The 27,793-nt window shown below is 46.7% G+C and overlaps 1 protein-coding gene across 2 annotated transcripts in view; it reads left to right on the top strand.

The window, feature by feature from the left end:
• Positions 1-27,793, top strand: part of tspan9a (tetraspanin 9a) — a 424,140-nt gene that overhangs the window by 142,104 nt on the left and 254,243 nt on the right. Inside the window, exon 2 of one of the 2 annotated variants that reach the window (XM_086009714.1) lies at positions 1,295-1,352. The gene's annotated coding sequence lies outside the window, so the exon portion shown is untranslated. Of the gene's footprint in view, positions 1-1,294; positions 1,353-17,586; positions 17,661-27,793 lie in introns of those variants that run through there. The other variant, XM_086009715.1, reaches the window with a different exon arrangement.

Below are 27,793 nucleotides of genomic sequence, written 5' to 3'. Positions count from 1 at the left end.
TGACCGAACTCCAGTGCGCATAACTCAGCCTGACCGAACTCCAGTGCGCATAACTCAGCCTGACCGAACTCCAGTGCGCATAACTCAGCCTGACCGAACTCCAGTGCGCATAACTCAGCCTGATCGAACTCCAGTGCGCATAACTCAGCCTGATCGAACTCCAGTGCGCATAACTCAGCCTGACCGAACTCCAGTGCGCATAACTCAGCCTGACCGAACTCCAGTGCGCATAACTCAGCCTGATCGAACTCCAGTGCGCATAACTCAGCCTGACCGAACTCCAGTGCGCATAACTCATCCTGTCCGAACTCCAGTGTGCATAACTCAGCCTGATCGAACTCCAGTGCGCATAACTCAGCCTGACCGAACTCCAGTGCGCTGGTGTTAAGAGGAATGAGATCAACTCCAGCAGCTGAACTGCTTTAGCTCGCAGTCTCACAGCCTGCATCTCAGCAGAACGAGGGAACTAAGCAGCTCACCTAAAGAACAAAACCAGGCTTGTACCAGCTGGGCATTGCAGGGGATGGAGTATAACTGCAGTCTGGCGCGCAGTATAACTCCAGTCTGGTGTGCAGTCACATTAGGCCACCTGGAAACAAGTTAAACTTAATTTCTATATTTATAAAATGATAGCAGAAAAATCACTTCCTTAATAGAAGTGTAACTACCCAGGGAGCGGAAGCATTGCTGTGCAGTGGGCAAGCGTCCTTTGCTGCTGTGTGGAGTGCGATGCGCAGCTGTTGGTGTGGCTGCAGTTTGCTGGCAGCTTGCTACACTCTCTAGATGCAGACGGGTACCTGGAACAATACCGTAATCTATTGCAATACTCCAAGACCACAGATTAATGGATTTCAACACTCTGAACAATCAGACACGGCGGCTGTCTGCTTTTCCCAGCTGCGCTTCTATTTACTGTCTCAGTTTTAATTTGCTGACTTTTGGCAAGACCGCCTCATGTGTGTACCTCATCCTTTGCATTGATTCCTTGATGCTGAATTTATTGTACTCCTAAAGTTTAACCATTTCACCAGCAGATCGCTAGAGAAGAATAGATAAATGCAGTTGGTGTATGACATCAGAAGTGGTTTGATATATCACGTGATCTGGGAGTGGAAAATTAGAGGATAGTCTAACTGCTGACATAAAAGTTTACAGATTACAAAGCTTTAATTTTGGATAAACGCAGCCTACATAAACTGTATCATCTATTTCGGTACTTCCGTGAACTTGGTGACGTGCTGTTAATATTAAAAATTGAAATCACATCTGCTGAACAGTCCTCCCTTTATTTCAGAGAACAAGCGGCTTGTAACAACACGTCTGTGTGCAGAATAAAAATCAACTTAGACTAGGTAAGAATTTACATTGTTGTATTTAGATCATAACATGTTAATGCCAGATATTGTCATGATAACCAATTGTACACAACTTCTGAGGGATTCTGTCCTTCATGTGAGTGTTTTGGATCGGGGCAGGGGATACTTTCACCCGAAAGCCAAATTCCATGAAAAGTGAGGTTCCTTTTCAATCAAGTGAGCATCTCACTTATTTTTCTGGCTATCGTGTTAATACCTGTCTCTGTGAAAACACCCCCTGACCAGCACACCCAGCGTTACACCAGGGTAACAACGTTGGTGAGTAGCTGTCTGAAAGACGGGGCCTGAGACTACAACATAGGATACAAGCGTGCAAACATTCAGCACCTTTTACTGTACTCTCTCCACATGTTTCGTCCAGTGGTTACACACTTATTTTAAGCCACCTGATGTTTCAGTAAAGAGAAATTTCAGATGAACTCATTATGACTTTCTTGCTCGTATCGCACCGTGTGATATTAAGTGTTTGTACCTCATATCTCATCATATGATTGGTACCGTATATCTCCGAGTGTGATCTTAAGTGTTTGTACCTGACCGTATGATATTGTGTTTGTACCTTGTATCGCACCGTGTGATTTCCAATCCAGGAGCTGGGAGACAGTATAAAAGCCAGCTCCCGATCTGTGGGATTCTTGTTCTGAATACTCTTTCACAGGATCAATATAGAAAATGGTACCAAAAAATACACATCCAGTTTGTTCATTTCTGACTCTGATTTTCCACTTCCCGAAGTGATTCTGATCACTTATGTTTGCAGAATAGGAGGGTTAATCACTACCTTCTGCAACCACTTCCCTCCCATCTGTGTCTCATTTTTGATGTGGCAGGAAATGGGGAAAATGCTGCCTTTAATTCCTGGAATGGGGGATTGCCCGATGAGGAGCGACTGAGTAGACTAGGCCTATATTCCCTAGCGTTAGAAGAATGAGAGATGATCTCATTGCAAATGTAACCCCACTATTTAAGAAAGGAGGGAGAGAGAAAACGGGGAACTACAGACCAGTTAGCCTGACATCAGTAGTACGGAAAATGCTAGAATCTATTATTAAGGACGTGGTAACAGGGCACTTAGAAAATAATAATAGGATTGGGCAGAGTCGACACGGATTTATGAAAGGGAAATCGTGTTTGACAAATCTGTTCGAGTTTTTTGAGGTTGTAACTAGCAGAATAGATAAGGGGGAACCAGTGGATGTGGTGTATTTGGATTTTCAGAAGGCATTCGATAAGGTGCCACACAAGAGGTTATTAAACAAAATTAGGGCTCATGGGATTGGGGGGTAATATACTAGCATGGATTGAGGATTGGTTAACGGACAGAAAACAGAGAGTAGGAATAAACGGGTCATTTTCGGGTTGGCAGGCTGTAACTAGTGGAGTACCGCAAGGATCAGTGCTTGGGCCTCAGCTGTTCACAATCTACATCAATGATTAGGATGAGGTGACTAAATGTAATATATCCAAGTTTGCTGATGATACAAAGCTGGGTGGGAATGTAAGTTGTGAGGAGGATGCAAGGAGGCTTCAAGGGGATATAGACAGGATAAGTGAGTGGGCAAGAACATGGCAAATGGAATATAATGTGGAGAAATGTGAAGTTATCTACTTTGGTAGGAAAATAGAAAAGCAGAGTATTTTTTAAATGGTGAGAGATTGGGAAATGTTGGTGTTCAGAGGGACCTGGGTGTCCTTGTACACGAATCACTGAAAGTTAACATGCAGGTACAGCAAGCAATTAGGAAAGCAAATGGTATGTTGGCCTTTATTACAAGAGGATTTGAGTATAAGAGTAAAGACGTCTTACTGCAATTATATAGGGCCCTGGTGAGACCACACCTGGAGTATTGTGTACAGATTTGGTCTCCTTACCTAAGGAAGGATATACTTGCCATAGAGGGAGTGCAACGAAGGTTCACCAGACTGGTTCTTAGGATTGGGCGATTGTCCTATGAGGAGAGATTGAGTAGACTAGGCCTATATTCTCTAGAGTTTAGAAGAATGAGAGGTGATCTCATTGAAACATCTAAAATTCTTACAGGGCTTGACAGGGTAGATGCAGGGAGGGTGTTTCCCCTGGCTGGGGAGTCTAGAACCAGGGGTCACAGTTTCAGAATAAGGGGTCGGCCATTTAGGACTGAGATGAGGAGGAATTTCTTCACTCAGAGGGTTGTGAATCTTTGGAATTTTCTACCCCAGAGGGCTGTTGCTGATTCGTTGAGTATATTCAAAAAAGAAAATGAAAGACTTGCATTTCTCCAGCGCCTTTCATAGGCTCAGGACAACCCAAAGTGCTTTACAGCCAATGAAGTACTTTTTGAAGTGTAGTCACTGTTGTCATGTAGGGATACACAGCAGCCAATTCGCACATCACAAGATCCCACAAACAGCAATGTGATAATGAGCAGATCATCTGTTTTTTTGTGATGTTGAGTGATGGATAATTATTGGCCAGGACACGGGGATAACTCCCCTGCTCTTTTTTAAAATGTGTTTATGGGATGTGGGCGTCGATGGCAAGGCCAGCATTTATTGCCCATCCCAATTGCCCTTGAGAAGGGGGTGGTGAGCCGCCTTCTTGAACCACTGCAGCCCATGTGGTGAAGGTACTCCCACAGTGCTGTTAGGGAGGGAGTTCCAGGATTTTGACCCAGCGACGATGAAGGAACGGCGATATACTTCTAAGTCAGGATGGTGTGTGACTTGGAGGGGAACTTGGAGGTGGTGGTGTTCCCATGCGCCTGCTGCCCTTGTCTTTCTAGGTGGTAGAGGTCGTGGGTTTGGGAGGTGCTGCTGAAGAAGCCTTGGCGAGTTGCTGCAGTGCATCTTGTAGATGGTACACACTGCAGCCACGGTACACCGGTGGTGGAGGGAGTGAATGTTTAGGGTGGTGGATGGGGTGCCAATCAAGCGGGCTGCTTTGTCCTGAATGATGTCGAGCTTCTTGAGTGTTGTTGGAGGTGCACTCATCCAGGCAAGTCGAGAGTATTCCATCACACTCCTTACCTGTGCCTTCTAGATGGTAGAAAGGCTTTGGGGAGTCAGGAGGTGAGACGCTCGCCGCAGAATACCTAGCCTCTGACTTGCTCTTGTTGCCACAGTATTTATGTGGCTGGTCCAGTTAAGTTTCTGGTCAATGGTGACCCCCAGGATGTTGATGGTGGGGGATTCGGTGATGGTAATGCCATTGAATGTCAAGGGGCGGTGGTTAACTCTCGCTTGTTGGAGATAGTCATTGCCTGGCACTTGTGTGGCACGAATGATAACCTGCTACTTATCGGCCCAAGCCTGAACGTCATCCAGATCTTGTTGCATGCGGGCATGGACTGCTTCATTATCTGAGGAGTTGTGAATAGCACTGAACACTGTGCAGTCATCAGCGACCATCCCCATTTCTGACCTTATGTTGGAGGGAAGGTCATTGATGAAGCAGCTGAAGATGGTTGGGCCTAGGACACTGCCCTGAGGAACTCCTGCAGCGATGCCCTGGGGCTGTGATGATTGACCTTCAATCACCACAACCATCTTCCTTTGTGCTCGGTATGACTCCAGCCAGTGGAGAGTTTTCCTCCCCGATTCCCATTGACTTCAGTTTTACTAGGGATCCTTGATGCCAGCACAGTCAAATGCTGCCTTGATGTCAAGGGCAGTCACTCTCGCCTCAGCTAGATGATCAGGCATGACCTTATTGAATGGCGAGCAGGCTCAAAGGGCCAAATGGCCTACTCCTGCTCCTATTTCTTGTGTTCTTTCTTAAACATATAGGGTGAAAAATTCAGTTGCTTTGCGCCTTCTGTTAGCGCCCTAAGAGGGCGTTAATGATGCGCAAAGCAACTAGCACCCGGGCGCGGCGATGTTTGCGCCGCTCGCGGAATTGACCAGACATTTTGCGGCAGCGCTAAACACTACCGCCACGATCTCCTGTGCCCGCAGATCGTGAAGTCAGTCGAGCGTGCAATGCCCCGGTAGCGCCCCGGACCGGATATTGAGTGGCGCCCCCTGCCTTACTGCCTGCCGCTAGCAACGACAGGTTGAGGGGAGCGTTTTGCAGTTGGGAAGGGACTGGGGGAGCGCTATTTAAAGGCGACCGCTTCCTGCCTTTTTTTGTCTGCGACATTTTTGCACCACGCATTCTGAGAGAGAGAGAGAGAGAGGCTTCTGGAGAGATTCAACGCTGTGTGAAGGAGTTTTGGGTACTGAGCAGCACTTTGTAGGTTCATTTTAATTTGACCTTGCATCGATTTAGAAGAGACTGTGGGGGCTGCACGCTGAGCTCTTTCCCTGGGTCTCTCCATTGTTCTTTCCAGCAGATTTGATGTACAGGTCTCTCCAGGCCGAGATTCAAGGCTGCAATGAGCAGGGTGCGGATGGAGACCAAGATCGACCCTCCCCTTTAAGAACTGGCCGGCGCCAGTGTGTCTGTGTTCCATTGCTGACTGACATCACATGAGCTTCAACAGCGCTCTGAGGTAGCTCCTCGGCGTTCGCGCCTTAAGACAGGTGTGTAGTGCCTGATTTAGCACTCCAATCACCTCCAGGGGTGATAGAAGCCAACTTCGCAGTCGGAGACGATAATTAGCGCCAGGCGCTAAACTTTGCTCCCGGCCGATAATTGCGCCCCAAACGGGGCGATACCGAATTTCTCCCAAAAAATTCTTAAGGGGTTTGACAGGGTAGATGCAGGGAGGATGTTTCCCCTGGCTGGGGAGTCTAGAACTTGGGGGCACTGGATACAGCAAAGGCTATGGCCCCCGACAACATCCCGGCTGTCGTGCTGAAGACTTGTGCTCCAGAACTAGCCGCGCCTCTAGCCAAGCTGTTCCAGTGCAGCTACAACACTGGCATCTACCCGACAATGTGGAAAACTGCCCAGGTATGTCCTGTCCACAAAAAGCAGGACAAATCCAATCCGGCCAATTACCCCCCCATCAGTCTACTTATTGCGGTAATTACAGAGGAATTTCCCTGCTGTCTGCTACAGGGAAAGTCATCGCAAGAATCCTCCTCAATCGCCTTCTCCCAGTGGCCGAAGAGCTCCTCCCAGAGTCGCAATGCGGATTCCGCCCACTAAGGGGCACAATGGACATGATCTTCACCGCACGTCAATTACAAGAGAAATGCAGGGAACAGCACCAACCGCTGTACATGGCCTTCTTTGATCTCACAAAGGCCTTCGACACTGTCAACCGTGAGGGATTATGGAGTGTGCTCCTCAAATTCGGCTGCCCTCAAAAGTTTGTCACTATCCTCCGCCTGCTCCACAACAACATGCAAGCCGTGATCCTGACCAACGGTTCCACCACAGACCCAATTCACGTACGAACCGGGGTCAAGCAAGGCTGTGTCATCGCACCAACGCTCTTTTCAATCTTCCTTGCTGCAATGCTCCATCTCACCCTCAGTAAGCTCCCCACTGGAGTGGAGCTAATTTACAGAACAAATGGGAAACTTTTCAACCTCCCTCGCCTCCAGTCCAGATCCAAGGTCGTCCCATCCTCTGTCGTCGAATTACAGTATGCAGACGATGCTTGCGTCTGCGCTCACTCGGAGGTCGAACTCCAAACCATCGTAAACACCTTCACCGAAGCATACGAGAGCATGGGCCTTACACTAAACATCTGTAAGACAAAGGTCCTCTACCAACCTGCCCCCGCCACAGTGCTGCCCCCCGATTATCAAAATCCACGACAAGGCCTTGGACAACGTGGAACACTTTCCATACCTCGGGAGCCTACTGTCAACAAGGGCAGACGTCGACGACGAAGTCCAACACCACCTTCAGTGTGCCAGTGCAGCCTTCGGTCGCCTGAGGAAGAGAGTGTTTGAAGAACAGGACCTCAAACCCGGCACTAAGCTCATGGTCTACAGGGCAGCAGTGATACCCACCCTGCTGTATGCCTCAGAGACATGGACCATGTACAGCAGGTACCTCAAAGCACTGGAGAGGTACCACCAACGCTGCCTCCACAAGATCCTGCAAAGCCATTGGCAGGATAGGCGCACCAACGTGTTCTTGCTCAGGCCAACATCCCCAGCATCGAAGCTCTGACCACGCTCAATCAGCTCCGACGGATGGGTCACATTGTCCGCATGCCCGATACGAGACTCCCAAAACTAGCGCTCTACTCGGAGCTCCGGCACGGCAAGAGAGCCCCAGGTGGGCAGAGGAAACGCTTCAAGGACACCCTCAAAGCCTCCTTGAAAAAGTGTAACATCCCCACCGACACCTGGGAATCCCTGGCCCAAGACCGCACAAAGTGGAGGAGAAGCATCCGGGAAGGCGCCGAACACCTCGAGTCTCTTCGCCGGGAGCAAGCGGACGCTAAGCGTAGGCAGCGCAAGGAGCGCACGTCAACCCAAGCACCCCACCCACCCGCCCCTTCAACCACTGTCTGCCCCACCTGTGACAGAGACTGTAGGTCCCGCATTGGACTAATCAGTCACCTGCGAGCTCATTTTTAATGTGGAAGCAAGTCATCCTCGGTTCCGAGGGACTGCCTAAGAAGAAGAAGAGTCTACTCTCAATCATCAGCAAAGTGATGGAAGGTTTCATCGACAGTGCTATCAAGCAGCACTTACCAATAACCTGCTCACTGATGCACAGTTTGGGTTCCGTCAAGACCACTCTGCTCCTGACCTCATTACAGCCTTGGTCCAAACATGGACAAAGGAGCTGAATTCCAGAGGTGAGGTGAGAGTGACTGCCCTTGACATCAAGGCAGCATTTGACCAAGTGTTGGCATCAAGGATCCCTAGTAAAACTGAAGTCAATGGGAATCGGGGGGGAAAACTCTCCACTGGCTGGAGTCATACCTAGCACAAAGGAAGATGGTTGTGGTGGTTGGAGGTCAATCATCACAGCCCCAGGACATCACTGCAGGAGTTCCTCAGGGCAGTGTCCTAGGCCCAACCATCTTCAGCTGCTTCATCAATGACCTTCCCTCCAACATAAGGTTAGAAATGGGGACTGATGTAAGAAAAAGGAGACTTACCATCAAGTAACTTTAAAGTAAGCTTTAAGTAACTTATAAACACACTATATACACAAGAGAGGTCTTTACCATGCCTCTGGTAGAAGCCTCTTACAATACTGAACAGACCAGTATTTATACCAGTCCAACAGGAAGTGACATATGACAGGAAGTGAGGTATGTACACAGTTCATAGTTCACAGTTCACAGGAAGTGATGACATAACTTCCCGGAAGTTATTATTTTTATCACATTCTTCCCTCCTGCAGGATTAGGAGGCTGTGGTCTACCTTTTGGTCCGCAGCCGCCGAACAAGGAAGAGTCGCACCCGTTTGGATTCCCGTCGTAGCGGGTCGCTGGTCCGCTTACATGCGGTTGGCCATTGGTCAGAGTCTGTGTGGCCTGGATTGCCCTGTGAAGGGTCGGGGAGATCATGGCTTCGAGTACGAGCCCCAATAGGTTCAAAGTCGGACTGCCTCTGTTCAGAGGGAGGTGCAGAGCTGGTCTGTGGCGGATCAGTACTTTCATGCGCGGTACTGGGAGGGTCGCAACCTTGAGCACGGGGTTCTACCGGCACCAAGCTAGTTGGTGTCCGATCAGGATCCTGGAGAGGGGTACCCGATAGGTCCCAAGAGTTTCCTGGTGAAATGCCATCACCCGATGTCCCACTAGGTCCTGGTGGACAGGGAGCCAGATCCCGTAATGATACGGTAGATTCTCGGCCGTCGGAATATCGTATGTTTGCATAGGTGGGGTTGGCATCGGTTAGTTCGACCTCATCTACAAGAGGGTCATTTTTAGACGTCCGAACGTATCTTCGGAGTAATACAGGTCCAGGAGTAGTTAGCCATGACGGGAGTGATGCCCCATGAGATGAGCGACGCTGGAATCCAAAGAACCGCTCATGAGGTGTAGTATTTGTGGCTGTAGAAAGCAGGGACCGTATAGAGTGCAATGCATCCGGAAGCACTGTTTCCCATTGCTGGTCTGGTAGGCCCCGAGATCTTAAAGCGAGACGTACGGAATTCCAGATGATACCGTTATACCTCTCTACCTGCCCATTTCCGATGGGATGGTATGGTGTTGTTTTGCTTGTAGCAATTCCCCGTTCTGAGAGGTAGTCCTTGAGTTCCCTTGACATAAAGGATGGACCCCGATCTGAGTGAATATAAGCCGGCATGCCACAGAGAGAAAATACCTGCTCAAGGCAGCAGATTACTGTGGACGCCAGCATATTGGAGCAGGGGAAGGCAAATGGAAAACGTGAATATTCGTCGATCATGGTGAGCAAATATGTGTTCCGAGTTGAAGAGGGCACTGGGCCCTTAAAATCGATGCTAAGTCGTTGCATCGGTTGGGTTTCATGTATGAGTATACCATCTGAGGGGCGGAAGAACTGAGGTTTTAATTCCGCACAAAGCCGGCATTCTGAGCATATTTTCTTTACATCTCCAGTGGAAAAAGGGAGATTCCGTGATCGTACGAAATGTAGCATGCGCGTAACGCCAGGATGACACAAACCATTGTGGACATCCATGAGAGTGGAGGATGACATAGTGGAGCAGAATGCCCGTGTGAGGGTGTCCGGGGCCACATTCTCCTTGCCAGGCTGATCGAGAATGGTATAACCAAAAGAGGCCAGTTCCATCCTCCAAAGTTGTATTTTATTATTCTTAATTTTGGTTCGTTTTCGATTATCGAGCATGAAGGCGACTGATCGTTGGTCCGTGATCAATGTAAAGTGCTGGCGAGCTAGAAAATGGTTCCACTTCCGTACTGCCTCTATGATGGCTGTGGCTTCTTTCTCAACCGGAGGATAATGTAGCTCGGCACCTTGTAAGGTCCTGGACATAAATGCTACAGGACGACCTTCCTGATTCAGAGTAGCCGAGATCGCCACCTCCGAGGCATCACATTCAACCACGAAAGGGAGATTCTCATCAATGGAGTGAAGAGCCGCTTTCTCCAACTGTTTTTTGAGAAGGTTAAAGGCTGCAACAGCCGCTGTTCCCAGTGGAAATGATCTAGCATGCAGCAAGGGTTGGATTTTGTCCGAAAAATGAGGAATCCATTTAGCGTAGTATGCAAACAGACCGAGAGCCCGACGTAAAGAAGCCGGATTCTTAGGTGACGGGAGCTCTTGGAGCGGGCGAAGTCTTTCTGGGTCTGGCTTAATGATACCATTGCCTACGCAGTAGCCAAGGATGTTGATGGTCGGTTGCGACTCAACAGATTTGGATTCATTCAGGGTCAAATTACGGCGATGGAGGGCATCCCGAAATTTTTGGAGGTTGGAGTCGTGTTCCTGTTGATCGTGACCTGCAATGGTAATGTTATCAAGATAGGGAAAAGTGTCCCTTAGGTTTTCCTGCTTAACCAGGCCATCCATTGCCCGTTGAAAGACAGCCACTCCATTAGTAACCCCGAATGGGAGGCGACGAAATTGGTACAGCCGTCCATTAGCCTCAAAGACTGTGTACTGCTTATCTGAGACCTTCAAGGGTAACTGATGATAGGCACTTTTTAAATCGTAAGTTGAGAACACTTTGTATTCGGCCAGTTTATTAACCATATCATCAATGCGTGGCAATGGGTAGGCGTCCAAGTCGATATATTGATTGATGGTTTGCGAATAATCGATGCATAGTCGCTGTTTGTGAGGTTTTAGAGGGTTCTTGACAATGACGACTTGAGCCCGCCAGGGCGACGAACATGGTTCAATGATATCCTCTGCTAGAAGTCGAGAGATTTCAGCCGCAATAAAAGATTGGTCTTCCTGATTAAAGCGCCGCGATTTCGTTATTATCGGTTTGCATTGAGGCGGAATACTGGCAAATAATGAGGGTTCATCAAGTGAAGCTGCTGATAATGCACAAAATGGTAATTTAGACGGTATATTAGAAATAGTAAGTCCGGGTTTGGATCCACCAAACTCAATGGTGAGTTTCTTATGCTGTTTTTGGAAGTCCAGCCCTAAGAGGAGATCACTACATAAGTCCTTGAGCACCGAAAGTCGGGTGGAGGGATACATACGACCATGAAGTGTCATATCAACAACACAAAAGCCGGAGATTCTGGTATTAAGTGATGACTGGGCCATCGCAATTGCCTGGTCCGATGGGAAGACATGTAGTTTCAATTTCGCAACAATCTGTTCCTTAATGAAACTATCAGTACTTCCTGAGTCAATTAAGGCATCGAAGGTATGCCCTTTAATTGAAATTTTTGTGGCTGCATGAGACAGGTTCTGTGGGCAAGCAGCTGTAATTGGTGTCGTTGCACAGAGAGTGGCTAAAACTCTCGGTGTGCTTCTTCGGGAGAGAGCTCGAGAGGAAGCTTGATAGGTCCTAGCTGGAGCATCTTGATAGGCCCTAATTGGGGCAGTTCGGTAGGCCTTAGCTGGATTGGCCCTCGTAGAGGCCCTTGATAGGCAAACTTTAGCAAAGTGTCCTTTTTTCCCGCAATAACTGCAGATTGCATTGCGAGCAGGGCAGGTTTTCCTAGGGTGAAAAGCATCTCCACAAAAGAAGCATTCCTTCCTAGATTGCCAAGAGGCTGCTAAAGTGGGGTCGTCCTCCTCTTCTTCATCAGAATTAGATTCCCCCATGATAGGGTTCACCTGAGACCGCTTGAATTGTCTGGTTGCGGCTACAGCAGCAGATCGAGATCTGGGCAGCTGATAGAGGTCTGCATTTCTCTTTGCCAAATCCAGTGAACAAGCTAGGTCAAAAGCTTTTTGTAGCTCAAGTGTTTTACTTTCTAGTAGACGCTGGCGTATAAATGGAGAGGCAATCCCGCAGATGAAAGCATCACGAATCATTTCTTGGCGGTACAGCTCAGCTGAGGCTGCCTGAAAGTTACAATCTACGCTGAGCCTGCGAAGTTCTTGCAGGAATTCGTCAATTGATTCCCCTGGCCCTTGTCGGGCTGTGGCCAGTAGATGTCTAGCATAGACCTCATTTGGGGTCTTCGCATACAGTTTCTTAAGTGCCCGAATCACCTCTTCGTAATTATCCCATTCATCAGCATATTCGAACACTTTTGGGGTCACATAATTGACAAGTATCTTCAATTTAGCAGGAGCATCCGCTTTACATTCATCCAGAAAATTCTCAAAAGTACGATACCAATGCTTCCATACCCTACCAGCTGCTGGTGTATTCGGGTCCAAGTCCAGACGAATAGGTCTAAGGATTTTCTCCATGATGGGTGGTTCCCTGGATCCTTAACTTCCGAGTTTGTCTGAAGGTCTAGTATTTGTCAGTGTAACTATTAAGTTACTTAAATTGATGTAAGAAAAAGGAGACTTACCATCAAGTAACTTTAAAGTAAGCTTTAAGTAACTTATAAACACACTATATACACAAGAGAGGTCTTTACCATGCCTCTGGTAGAAGCCTCTTACAATACTGAACAGACCAGTATTTATACCAGTCCAACAGGAAGTGACATATGACAGGAAGTGAGGTATGTACACAGTTCATAGTTCACAGGAAGTGATGACATAACTTCCCGGAAGTTATCATTTTTATCACAGGGACGTTCGCTGATGACTGCACAGTGTTCAGTGTCATTCACAACTCCTCAGATAATGAAGCAGTCCATGCCCGCATGCAACAAGACCTGGATGACGTTCAGGCTTGGGCTGATAAGTGGCAGGTAACATTCGTGCCACACAAGTGCCAGGCAATGACTATCTCCAACAAGCAAGAGTCTAACCACCTCCCCATGATATTCAACGGCATTACCATCGCCGAGTCCCCCACCATCAACATCCTGGGGGTCACCATTGACCAGAAACTTAACTGGACCAGCCCCATAAATACTGTGGCAATAAGAGCAGGTCAGAGACTAGGTATTCTGCGGCACGTGTCTCACCTCCTGACTCCCCAAAGCCTTTCCAGCATCTACAAGGCACAAGTAAGGAGTGTGATGGAATACTCTCCACTTGCCTGGATGAGTGCAGCTCGAACAACATTCAAGAAGCTCGACACCATCCAGGACAAAGCAGCCCGCTTGATTGGCACCCCATCCACCACCTTAAACATTCACTCCCTCCACCACCGGCGCACCGTGGCTGCAGTGTGTACCATCTACAAGATGCACTGCAGCAACTCACCAAGGTTTCTTCGGCAGCACCTCCCAAACCCACGACCTCTTCCACCTAGAAGGACAAGGGCAGCAGGCGCATGGGAACACCACCACCTGCAAGTTCCCCTCCAAGTCACACACCATCCTGACTTGGAAATATATCGCCGTTACTTCATCGTCGCTGGGTCAAAATCCTGGAACTCCCTCCCCAACAGCACTGTGGGAGTACCTTCACCACACGGACTGCAGCGGTTCAAGAAGGCGGCTCACCACCACCTTCTCGAGGGGAATTAGGGATGGGCAATAAATGCTGGCCTTTCCAGCGACGCCCACATTCCATGAACGAATTAAAAATAAAAAAATCCTGCGATGCTACAGGAACAAATCCTCAACTCTCTAAACCTCCAATCGACCATGATGTTGTAGCTTCAGTATATTTTCTAATTCAATTTCTTGTGCACAGATTATCGAGGTTAATGAGTTTCCCTGGAGATGACTGAACCGTGAATCAAAAGTTAAGTTGAGGGCTGATTTAAACCAGTTTGTTTGTACTGGTTCGATATTCCCACGATCCCCTCTTGCTTCTCTGGAATCATAATCTGTTGTTCCTTGTCTGCCGCGTACGAGAAATCTATATCCATCTACTGCGATCCATCTGACGCCCCGGCCTATTGCAGTGCAGCAGGACTGTGTCTCGAAACAATCTTCAGATTAGAAAAACACTAAATCGTGCCCTTAATTTAGTTCCAAATTTACATCCGTGCCAGTGAGCTTCACTCACACTGTGCAGACTGAGACTGGTCCAGATTTGCAGGTTAACGGCATTGCTGAATGAGGGGAAAGTGCTGATCAGGGACAGAGTGCAAAATGAGACACGAGCCAGTGGGCATTTGAGAAATGATGGGATGTGAGGAAGATGCTCCAGTCGCCTTGTTGTGTATTGTTACAAGAACGGGGTTCGGAAGTTTCTGAACAGAATACAAACTCTTTGGATATTGTCATGACCACTGAACCCTGTACGTGTGCAGTCTCTGTAGCCTTGTGGGCCTGTGAGTCCACATCCTATCCCCTGCAGCGACAGTCTATGAGCATCGGCTCCCCTGTTGCCCAAGACCCACGCACTGATCGGCACTATACGCAGTCTCTATCTATATCCTGGATAAAGCATGGTATTGCAGCGTCTGAATTCACATCTACCTCACACGAACCCCCAAACAGCCCTTCCACCCTGCAACAGTGTACAACCATTTGCTTTATCGTTCTATCTATCCATCTGGCCTCTTTTTAGTGTGATTGTGAGGGACCAGTGAGCGCACCCACTGGAGGGGGAGACGTCATGGCACTCGCCCCAACTGCCAGCAGTGCACCGGGAGAGGGAAAAAATCAGAGAAAAACCATAGTTCATTTTTGGAAAAACTGTCTCATTCCTCCCTAAGGCGATTGAGGAAGGTTCCGGAATCAGTGGTTACCAGTGTCTCACTAGCAGATGTGCTTAACTACCTCCTGTTCCTCCCTAGTCTGTCCCAAAACCCTCCTGAAGGCAGGGCTGCACAGGATTGGAAAAGAGCATTGGCATTCTGTCGGGCAGTCCCACATCATGGTCATGTTTTGGACAGATTGGGCATGGCAAACTGGACTAAAAATCACTTCTGATCCGGGCCAGCTGACATAGAGGAACATCTTCTACTTCCTTTCCTGTCTGGATCCAAGCCTAGGCTCGAGTGGAAGTAAATATTCCAACTCACTGTGCCAACGATTCCTAGAGCGAATAGTTTTATCACCAGATTTTGCAGTGATGATTGAAGGAATATGTTTTGAGTATTGAGGGGTTGGGCTAGCCTCCGTAGATGGCAAGCCGCTCCCCTATCGATGGTGCCCGGGGTAGAACAGTGCCGGTAAATCAAACTCCCCCAAACCCAGTCTGTGTAAAAGCCCCTTTAATCGAGAATAAGCTGAACTGATCGGTTCCACAGCCGCACACTCGAACCCTTTGAAAGATCACAGCCGTGGTCAGAGAATGTTGCTTGGAACCCCTCCCATATAGACAGAGAATGTTGTGTTTGGATCAGGGATTATCAGTAGAACTCAATCAAAAAATCATCAAATAGCTAATCTGTTACAGTGTCATTCATGCTGCAAATAATTCTAAACAAAAACAGTTCAAATAAATTTACCTGATTTGATTGGGTTTCCGACGTGCTATTTCTGGGTCCTGTTTGGCTTTTATGGTTCAATAAATAACTGAGTCTTAGAATCAAGATTTTATATCCCCATGTTGTTTGGATAGAGAATTGTGTAAATTGGCCGGGACTTTGTTTATTAAAATGTTTGGATCAGGTACATATTTTATTAAAAATTAACATCGCTGCCTTCCTCTGTATCCCTCCCTCAGGTTTTAAATGTTAGTTTATTTTTCAAGATCGTGCTGAGGGATCTGAACGCTTTCTATTCTGGGCCCAGGGTTGAGTGGGACACGGGCCTCATTCACTGGAAGGTTCTGTCCGATTCTTCTTCATTCTGGGGGTGTGGGCGTCGCTGGCGAGAGCAGCATTTATTCATTTATTGCCCATCCCTGGTGGCCCTAAGAAGGTGGGGATTGGGGAGGACGGGCTGTGCAGGTTTAGGTTGTAATGGAGCGAGTGTCAGCAGAATCTCTTCATGCAGTTTATTACTTTGTGATTCTTCTAAGCAGTTCCTGCACAGTGGCTAAAGCGGGAGAATTCAAGTCCTGTTCAATTTTTTTTTTAATCTGGAAATAAAAAGCTGGCCTCAGTAACGGTGACCGTGAAGCTGTCGGATTGTCATAAAAACCCAACGGGTTCACTGGTGTCCTTTAGGGAAGGAAACCTGCCGTCCTTACCCGGTCTGGGCCTATACGTGACTCCAGTCCCACACCAACGTGGTCGACTCTTAACTGCCCTCTGAAATGGCCCAGCGAGCCCCTCAGTTGTATCAGAACTGCTACGAAGAACATCTGGGTGTCTTTGTACACGAATCACTGAAAGTCAACATGCAGGTACAGCAAGCAATTAGGAAAACAAATGGTATGTTAGCTTTTGTTACAAAGGCATTAAAGTATAAGAGTAAAGGTGTCTTACTGCAATTATACAGGGCATTGGTGAGGCCACACCTGGAGTATTGTGTACAGTTTTGGTCTCCTTACCTAAGGAAGGATATACTTGCCATAGAGGGAGTGCAACGAAGGTTCACCAGACTGACTCCTGGGATGGGGGGATTGTCCTATGAGGAGAGATTGAGTAGACTAGGCCTATATTCCCTGGAGTTTAGAAGAATGAGAGGTGATCTCATTGAAACGTATAAAATTCTTAAGGGGCTTGACAGGGTAGATGCAGGGAGGGTGTTTCCCCTGGCTGGGGAGTCTGGAACCAGGGGTCACAGTCTTAGAATAAGGGGTCGGCCATTTAGGACTGAGATGAGGAGAAATTTCTTCACTCAGAGGGCGGTGAATCTTTGGAATTCTCTGCCCCAGAGGGCTGTGGAGGCTCAGTCGTTGAGTATACTTAAGATAGAGGTCGATAAATTTTTGGGAATCAAGTGATATGGGGATAGTGTGGGAAGATGGAGTTGAGGTAGAAGATCAACCATGATATTAGTGAATGGCGGAGCAGGCTCGAGGGGCCAAATGGCCGACTCCCGCTCCTAATTCTTATGTTCTTATGTTCACCACACGGACTGCAGCGGTTCAAGAAGACGGCCCATCATCACCTTATCAGGACAACTAGGGATGGGCAATAAATGCCGGCCTTGCCAGTGATGCCCACACCCCGAGAAGGTCTTGTTTCGTGTCTGGTTTTTGGACCTCAATTCTTGTTGATGCTCCTTTTAATGTTGAAATGTTCGCTAGGAAGCAGATCATTGCTTCTAAACAAGATCTTCATTATATACTCTGTGGACTTTTAAAGCTTTAATTTGCAGATATCTTGCTCGTCAGTGCAGTGCTGTTCATGTTCTGTTCTGGTGGTGTACAGGGCATGAGTGATCGAGTCCTTGTGGGAGAAGTGATGTCATTCCTGGGATTACCAAGTCCTGCTCAATCGTTTCGCTGAGGTTTCAGCCAGTAGCCACTAGATGGCAGGCATTGTCCAGGAACCTTCACTCAGATCATGGGTTTTATGAGCCTTAAAAGGTCCTTTTCCACTAACTCAGGCCTGTCGTATTTCTCCAATCCTTCCAGAATCATACGAGTCTCAACACGCTCAAGGTTAGAATTCTTTTTATATGAATATATTTAAGATAGTGGTGAGATTTTGGAGCTCTGAAGATTTTGTTACCTTGCGTTGTGCCTGTAGTAATTCCTGAATCTCCTTTTATACTGTTTGGTTTGTGTGACACATGTAGGGATCAGTTTTAAAAACATTTTACCTGTGTGCTGCTGCCAGACTGACCACAGTGAATCCATCGATAATTAACATTCGCAACAGCGCATCAAAACTGGGCACACACCTGCTGCCCAGATACAATCGGCAGGTTTGATAGCGCAGGAGGCCATTCAGCCCATCGTGCCTGTGCCATCTCTCTGAAAGAGTTAGTCCCATTCCCCAAACCCTTTTAAATTTCTCCACTTCCCTTTTATAAGCTATTCTGGATTTTGCTTCCAGCACTGATTACAGCATTTGGGAAAGATTGAACCGGCTGGGTCTTTTTCTTTAGAAAACAGAAGACTTAGAGGTGACCTGATCGAGGTCTTTAAAGTTATGAATGGGCGGGACAGGGTAGATGTGGAGAGAATGTTTCCACTTGTGGGAGAATCCAAAACATAAATACAAGATAGTTACTAATAAAACCAATAGGGAAATAACGAGAAAGTTCTTTACTCAGAGTGATTAGAATGTGGAACTCGCTGCCACAGGAAGTGGTTGAGGCGAATAGCTTAGATGCTTTCAAAAGAAAACTAGACGAGTGCATGAGAGAAAAGGGAATAGAAAGATCTGCTGCTAGGCTGGGATGAGGGAATGTGTGGGGCCCAGAATTGGACACAATACTCCAGCTGAGGTCTAACCAGTGTTTTATAAAGGTTTAGCATAACGTCCTTGCCTTTGTACTCTATACCTCTGTTTATAAAGCCAAGGATCCCGTGTGCTTTTTAACAACCTTCCCAACCTGTCCTGCCACCTTCAAAGACTTGTGTACGTCCACCCCCAGGTCTCTCTGTTCCTGCACCCCCTTTAGAATTGTGCCCTTTAGTTTATATTGCCTCTCCCCATTCTTCCTACCAAAATGTATCACATCACACTTCTCTGTGTTAAATTTATCTGCCCTGTGTCTGCCCATTTCACCAGTCTGTCTCTGTCCTCCTGTTATTATCCTGCTCACTGTTTACTACATTTCTGAGTTTCGTGTCAGCTGCAAACTTTGAAATTGTGCCCTGTATACCCAAGTCCAGTTAATTAACAAAAATCAAAGTGCAGTGATCCTAATACCCACCCCTGGGGAACTCCACTGTACACTTCCCTCCAGTCTGAAAAACAACCGTTCACCTCTACTCTCTGCTTTCTGTCCCATAGCCAATTTTATATCCCTTTAATCCCATGGGCTTTAATTTTGCTAACGTCTTATTATGCGGTACTTTATCAAACGCCTTTTGAAAGTCCATATACACAACAACAACCATACTACCCTCATCCACCCTCTCCGTTACTTCATTAAAGAACACAATCAAGTTAATCAAACACTATTTGCCATATCAAATCTGTGCTTGCTGTCCATTATTAACCCATATTTTTCCAAGTGGCTCTTAATTTTGTCTCTGATTATTGTCTCTAAAAGTTTCCCCAACAGTTTTCCCAGATTTGATTCTAACCACCTTACCTCAATTTCTAGGATTGTGTTCCTTTGTTCTGAATCTCCCTGCCATTGGAAAGGGTAATTCCCCACCTATTCTGTGAATCCTCTTATTTTCCTACGATAAGAAACATGAGAAAAAGGAGCAGGAGTCGGCCATACGGCCCCTCGAGCCTGCTCCGCCATTCAATAAGATCACGGCTGATCTTCAACCTGAACTCCACTTTCCCGCCCGATCTCCATATCTCTGGATTCCTCTAGAGTCCAAAAATCTATCGATCTCAAACTTGAATATTCTCAACAACTCAGCAGTCACAGTCCTCTGGGGCAGAGAATTCCAAAGATTCACAACCCTCTGAGTGATGAAATTTCTCCTCATCTCAGTCTTAAATGGCCGACCCCTTATCCTGAGACTGTGCTCCCTAGTTCTAGATTCTCCAGCCAGGGGAAACAACCTCTCAGCATCTAACTCTGGCAATCCTCTTCAGAAACTTGTATGTTTCAATGAGATCACCTCTCATTCTTCTAAACTCCAGAGAGTATCGGCCCAATCTACACAATCTCTCATCATAGGACAACCCTCTCATCCCAGGAATCAATCTAGTGAACCTTCATTGCACCGCCTCCAAGGCAAGTATATCCTTCCTTAGATAAGGAGACCAAAACTGTGCTCAGTACTCCAGGTGTGGTCTCACCAAGGCCCTGTACAATTGTAGTAAGACTTCCTTACTATTGTACTCTGGGAGCAAGCGGAAGGCAAGCGCAAACAGCGGAAGGAGTGCACGTTAACCCAAGCACCCCACCCGCCCGCCCCTTCAACCACTGTCTGCCCCACCTGTGACAGAGACTGTAGGTCCCGCATTGGACTCATCAGTCACCTGAGAACTCATGTTTAATGTGGAAGCAAGTCATCCTCGGTTCCGAGGGACTGCCTAAGAAAAAGATTATACTCCAACCCCCTTGCAATAAAGGCCAACATACCATTTGCCTTCCTAATTGCTTGCTGTACCTGCGCGCTAACTCTCTGTGTTTCCTGTACGAGGACACCTAAATCTCTCTGAACACCAACATTTAATAGTTTCTCACCATTTAAAAAATATTCTGTTTTTCTATTCTTCCTACCAAAGTGAATAACCTCACATTTCCCATTATACTCCATCTGCCACTTTACTGCCCACTCACTCAGTCTATCTATATCCCTGTGCAGACTCTGTGTTCTCCTCACAGCTTACTGTCCCACCTAGCTTTGTATCGTCAGCAAACTTGGATACATTACACTCGGTCCCTTCATCTAGGTCATTAATATAGATTGTAAATAGCTGAGGCCCCAACACTGATCCTTGCGGCACCCCACTAGTTACAGCCTGCCAACTGGAAAATGACCCGTTTATCCCGACTCCCTCTATTCAGTCTGTTAACCAACCCTCTCTCCATGCTAATATATTACCCCCAACCCCAAGAGCCCTTATCTTGTGGAACAATCTTTTATGTGGCACCTTATTGAACGCCTTTCGAAAATAAAAATATACTACATCCACTGGTTCCCGTTTATCTACCCTGCTAGTTACATCCTCAAAAAACTTCAATAGATTTGTCGAGCATGATTTCACTTTCATAAAACCATGTTGACTCTGCCTAATCATATTATGATTTTCCTAAGTGCCCTGTTAACACTTCCTTAATAATGGATTCCAGCATTTTCCTGATGACTGATGTCTGGCCTGTAGTTCCTTGTTTTCTCTCTCCCTCCTTTCTTGAATAGCGGGGTTACATTTGATACCTTCCAATCCACTGAGACCATTCCAGAATCTAGGGAATTTTGGAAGATCAGAACCAATGCATCCACTATCAGCAGCCACCTCTTTTAGAACCCTAGGATATAGGCCATCAGGTCCAGGGGATTTGTCAGCTTTTAGTCCCATTAATTTCTCAAGTACTTTTTCTTTACTAATATTATTTACTTTAAGTTCCTCACTCTCATTAGACCCTGGTTCCCCACTATTTCTCGTATGTTTTTTGTGTCTTCTACTGTGAAGACAGATACAAAATATTTGTTTGAAGTCCCTGCCATTTCCTTATTCCCCATTATAATTTTGCCTGTCTCAGCCTCTAAGGGACCAATGTTTACTTTTGCTACTCTCTTTTTACATACTTGTAGAAGTTCTTACAATCTGTTTTTACATTTCTTGCTAGTTTACTCTCATTCTATTTTCTCCCTCCTTATCAATTTTTTGGTTATCCTTTGCTGATTTCTAAAATTCTCCCAATCTTCAGGCTTACTAGTATTCTTTGCAACATTATAAGCCTCTTCTTTTAATCTAATACCTCTTTAACCTCTTCAGTTAGCCTCGGATAGATCACTTTTCCCATGGAGTTTTTATTTCTTAATGAAATGTATATTTGTTGAGAATTTAGAAATATTTCTTTAAATGTTCGCCATTGCTTATCAACCGTCATACCTTTTAATCTAATTTCCCAATCTACATTAGCCAACTCGCCCCTCATACCTATGTAATTGGCTTTATTTAAGTTTAAGACTCTAGTTTTTGACTTATGTATGTCACTTTCGGACTCTATGTGAAATTCTAACATATGATCACTCTTCCCCAGAGGATCCTTACTATGAGATTACTAATTAACCCTGTCTCATTACACAAGACAAGATCTAAAAGAACCTGTTCCCTGGTTGGTTCTACAACATATCGTTCTAGCAAACTTATCTCAAATGCATTCAATGAACTCATCCTCCAAACTACTTTTGACAATTTGATTTGTCCAATCTATATGAAGATTAAAGTTCCCCATACTTACTGCATTACCTTTGTTACAAGCTCCTATTATTTCTTGATTAATACTCTGTTCAACGGTGTAGATACTGTTAGAGGTTTCTAAATTACTCCCACCAGTGTTTTCTACCCCTTGTTATTTCTTATCGCCACCCATACTGATTCTACTTGCTGATCCTTTCTCTCTCCTGTCCTTATGTCATCCTTTATTATCAGGGCTACCTCCCCATTTCCATTTTGCCTGTCTTTTCAAAACGCCAAGTACCCTGGAATATTTAGTTCCCAACCTTGGTAACCATGCGACCACATCTCTGTAATGGCTATTAGATCAAACCCATTTATCTGTATTTATGCCATTAATTTGTCTATCTTGTTCCAACTGCTTTTGCATTTAGATAAAACGCCTTTAATTTAAACTTTTTACCATTTTCCCCTGATTTGACCTTGTTCACTGATGCACTATTATAGTTAAACTCTCTGTCCCTTCCTGTCACACTCTGCTTATCTTCACCTAAGTCGCTACACTGCTCTCTGGCCTTGACTTTTCTTTTTTAGATTTATAAATTTCCTCTCACCTGAACCCTCCCACCCCCTCCTCCCCTTTTCTACAGTCCTAGTTACTCAATTCACCAGGAAACTGGTCCCAGGCCAGTTTAAGTGGAGCCCGTCCCAACAGAAAAGCTCCCTTTATATGAAAGGATAATTCCCTGCCAACTCTCTGAATCTTCTTTACTGTTTTGAAACCCTCAACCATAGGAACATAGGAACAGGAGGAGGCCATTCACCCCCTCGAGCCTGTTCTGACATTCAATGAGATCGTAGCTGACCTGTGACCTAACTCCACATACCCGCCTTTGCCCTGTATGCCTTTATGGTGAGAGTGCTCAGTGGGCAGCACTCTCGTCTCTGAGTCAGAAGGTTGCGGGTTCAAGTCTCACTCCACAGACTTCAGCACAAAAATCTAGGCTGACACTCCAGTGCAGTACTGAGGGAGTGCTGCGCTGTCGGAGATGCCGTCTTTCAGATGAGACGGTAGTCCCGTCTGCCCTCTCGGGTGAACGTAAAAGATCCCGTGGCACTATTTCCAAGAGGAGTAGGGGAGTTATCTCCGGTGTCCTGGCCAATATTTATCCCTCAATCAACAACACAAAATAAAATTATTTGGTCATTATCGCGTTGCTGTTTGTGGGATCTTGCTGTGCACAAATTGGTAGCCACGTTTCCTACATTACAACAGTGACAATACTTCTTCAAAAAGTACTTCATTTTCTGTAAAGTGGTTTGGGACGTCCTGAGGTTGTGAAAGGTGCTATAGAAATGCAAGTCTTTTTCTTTTTTCTACATCTGCTCAACAGAAGTGAACCAGATCGCCCTTAACCTGCTCCTCTCCAGGAACTATAACCTAAGTTTATCCAGTCTCTTCCCATACGTGGGTCGTTCATCCCAGGTATCATCTTGGTGAGTGGTCACTGAGCTCTGTCCCAGCCTAGTAAACCATTCCTCAGGTGTGCGCAGCCAGAGTTGAACCTGATATTCGGAATGAGTTTTGACCAGCCTGCTCTATAATTCCAGTCAGGTCTCCTTTAACCTCAAACTGCTTTTACTGAAATCCAGCATCTCATCAGCCTTTGTGTATATATGTTAATTAATACCACATTTTGCAAACTGTATATATTATAAAGATTTTTTAAATAGGTGTTTGCCATTTTCTGTTTCACTGAGAGGGGTAAATGTAAACCCCGCCGGACTAGACAGCCTCGGAGTTGGTCCCCCAGGCAACTACTCCAGCTGCTTATTTATTTCAATTATTATTTCAACTGGTAGTCACAAGATTACTGAGTAAATACTTAATCAGGAAGGCCATTGGGTCCTTCCCTCCTGAGACAGACCACACCCACAGCTCCATCCCAGCATCCAGCTCTTGCTGAGTTGATTCCTGGATTTGAGTCTTCATAATTCTGTTTGGAATTCTATTCTGTGCATCTTTGCGTGAGAAGCATTCTGATATCATTCCTTTCGCTAGTTTGACCCTGTTCTGCGCTGTGATTGAAGATGTGATTCTTGTTGACTGCTGAAATTCCTTGATCTCTTCACTATTTTGACATCCGTTGTATATTCCTATGAGGGGTAAAGGAGTTCCCACTCTCCTGCCCTTTCTCCAGAGCCCTGTAAATTTTCCTATTCAAGTATTTGTCCAATTCCCTTTTGAAAGTTACTATTGAATCTGCTCCCACCGCCCTTTCAGGCAGCGCATTCCAGATTCTCCTCATCTCCCCCTCTGGTTCTTTTACCTTCAGTCTGTGTCCTCTGGTTACCGACCCTCCTGCCACTGGAAACAGTTTCTCCTTACTTACTCTATCAAATCCCTTCATGATCTTGAACACCTCTATTGAATCTCCCTTAACCTTCTTGGCTTTAAGGAGATCAACCCCAGTTTCTCTAATCTTTCCATATAACTGAAGTCCCTCATCCCTGGTACCATTCTAGTAAATCTCCTCTGCACCCTCTCCAAGGCCTTGACATCCTTCCTAAAGTACGGTGCCCAGAATTGGACACAGTACTCCAGCTGGGGCCTAACCAGAGATTTATAAAGGTTCATCATAACTTCCTTGCTTTTGTACTCTCTGCCTCTGTTTGTAAAGCCAAGGAGCTGGGTGATTCTCGTATGCCTGTTGGCAACTGTTCAGGGACATGAATCGTAAAGCTAGATTTGAGCACCGTTTGCCTGGGGGTTCACTCTGATGTTGAGCCTCTGAAAATTCTGACATTAGCTGCCTGTGAGTGTACAGATTTCCAGCTCATTGTGTGAGGGGAACAGTTTAGTGTTTTGGGTGCACATGCCCAGGATCATGCCCTCAATGGTGAGCTATAAAACACCCAGGGGCAGAGTCAAGCTGCCTCTCCTCTGCTGCAGAAAGATACTACTTAGAGAGTCACTGGGCTAGATTTTCCTGGAGCCGTCAGGTGGGGTTTCAGGCGTGTGGGGGGGGGGGGGGGGGGAAATCCCGAATTTGGGGGTCCCGACACCATCCCGCCCATAACCCCGCAAGTTTCAGGGGCGGCGGGCACCCGCCCCGCACTGGGACCCGCCAAAACCAGGTGGGAAGTGATGAGTGCCAATTAACTGCCTGTTAACAGGTAGTTAACAGGCAGTTTTTAGCCTAATCCCTATTTTGAGGGGTTTCGCGTGGGATTCCCGACGGCTCCAAACCACGCCAGGTTAGAGCAGGCGGGCCGTCGGGTTGAAGGAGTTGGAGGGGTCGCGATGTCGGCGCTCAGGTGAGTGATGGGTGCATGAGTGTAAAGGTAAGTAGTGTATGTACCTTTTAAGAGCCCCTGTGTACTGTAATACCGGTAGTGACCACTCGGGTATATAAGTCTGTATAGTGCCAACGGTAGAAGAGGCACCTACAGTGGACCCAGTGGAGATGTTCCACTCAACCATAGTGGAATGTCTACCAGTAACAAATTCTACCATTGAAAAGGAAATGAGAAATGACCCGACTCTCTCACGAGTCTACGATTTAACGGTGAAGGGATGGCCAGCACATGGCGAACCACTGTTGCCAGCATTCTCGCAAAGAAGGGAACAGCTGTCAGTGTGCCGAGGAACCTTGATGTGTGGATCCAGAGTGGTGATTCCACCCAAACTCCAGGATAAAGTGCTAAAGGAGCTTCACGAGGGGCATCTGGGTGGAGTGAAAATGAAGAACCGAGCCAGAGCGTTTGTGTGGTGGCCAGGTACCGATGGAGACATCGAAGAAATGACCAAGAGCTGTCTAGGATGCCAGAAGATCCAAAACGCCCCACCACAAGCCCCTCTACATCCATGGGAGTGGCCCTCATCTCTATGGCAAAGGGTACATATCGACTTTGCTGGTCCATTTATGGACTCAATGTTCTTAATCGCGGTTGATGCACACTCCAAGTGGCCGGAGGTAATAAAGATGTCCTCCACCACCACGGAAAAAACCATCACAGTATTAAGGACCATATTTGCCAGGAATGGGCTGCCTGAACAGATCTGTTCTGATAATGGACCGCAATTTGTGTCCGAAGAATTCTGGAAGTTCTTCAAAAACAATGGGGTTAAGCACTACACGTCCGCCCCATACCATCCCGCCACCAATGGATTAGCTGAAAGGTTTGTCCAGACCTTCAAGAAGGCCATAAAGGCCATGGGTAATGAAGACATAAATCTACAACATAAGGTAGATAACTTCTTGTTTGCGTACAGGAATGCAACACGTGGTTACAAACCAAACTCCCGCCATGATGTTTTTCAATAGAAGACTAAGATGCCGGCTGGATTTGATCAAGCCAAACATCAGAAGGGACGTAGAGAACCGGCAATTTCAAGGCATGAATGAAAGGCCAACTAGAACCTTCCAGATAGGTCAACAAGTTTTGGCCCGGGACTACCGTACCGAGAAATGGCAGCCTGGAACTGTTTGCACACGACTAGGACCGCTGATGTATACCGCGGACATTGGAGAAAGCATAATAAGGCGCCATGCTGACCAGATCATAGAGTCATCCGAAAAGGGACAACCTACACCACAACTCTATACGCCTAATGATGAAGCAGAGATACCCATAGTATCTACCTCCGATCCGGTGATACTGGAACCAGATGAACCCGACACTGGCATTCAAGCCGAATCGACCTTGCCAAAAGAACCTACTACACCACCGAAAACTACTACACCACCGAGGCGTTATCCGGACCAAGTCAGGAAGCCTCCAGAGAGACTGACTTATAATTGATTAACTGCAGCAAATGTGTAGATTATTGTTCTTGTAAACATGTTAATTAATGATTACTTAAAATGTTATGTACTAATTATCTAAAAGGGGAGGAATTGTAGTGTATGTACCTTTAAGAGCCCCTGTGTACTGTAATACCGGTAGTGACCACTCGGGTATATCAGCCTGTATAGTGTCTTGTATCTTTTAGTTCACCTCCAGACTTTGTTCAGTAAACACCTGTTAAACCAACTCCTGCATTCCGTGTCTCCATTAATACACGGATACAACAGTAAGTGTGTTTGGTGTGTCTAAAGTGTGTAAAGAACTTTCACTTACCTGTACTTACCTTCACAGCCTTTCTTCCTGTAGCCGTCGGGAGCCCATCACTCAGCCGGCACTTAAAGCTGAACGGCTGCGATCTGTGAAAAGTGACAGCCTTCAGCTTTGAGCGCCGGTAAGAGTTCTAACTGAGTCTGTGCAGAAGGACTCATGTCAGAACTCAGAGTGTCAGTGTTTCACAGCTTCAAACAGCTGTGAGACACCGATATTTCATCTGTCAAGAACCCTTGACAGATGAAATTGCAGTCTGTGACGTCACCTGTTGCCAGGTGTCCCTTAATTGGCCCGCTGGGCGGGCTCAACAAGGTCAATCAAGGGGAAATCGCGAGGATTGGCCGGACGTCGATGTAGGCAGGTCAAAAACCCGAAAGGGGACGTCCCGCCTTCTTCCCGACGGGTTCGGGAAAATCTACCCCACTGAGTTTATCCATTAAACAGCAGACTTCAACATGGTACCTCTGCTAACTTGGGCCTAGTTTTATGTGCAGTCCCACACCTGTTACCCTCAGACAGCGCCCGTTCCCCACGGACACCCGTTCCCCACGGACAGCGCCCGTTCCCCACGGACAGCACCCGTTACAGCGCCCGTTCCCCACGGACAGCGCCCGTTCCCCACGGACACCCGTTACCCACAGACAGCGCCCGTTCCCCACGGACACCCGTTCCCCACGGACACCCG

This window comes from Somniosus microcephalus, chromosome 16 (assembly GCF_052327205.1).
Source record: "Somniosus microcephalus isolate GS21.2 chromosome 16, FLI_Smic_1.0, whole genome shotgun sequence".
Lineage (NCBI taxonomy): Eukaryota > Metazoa > Chordata > Chondrichthyes > Squaliformes > Somniosidae > Somniosus > Somniosus microcephalus.
The sequence above is the reverse complement of the archived record's forward strand: the minus strand, read 5'-3'. Positions and strand labels throughout refer to the sequence as shown.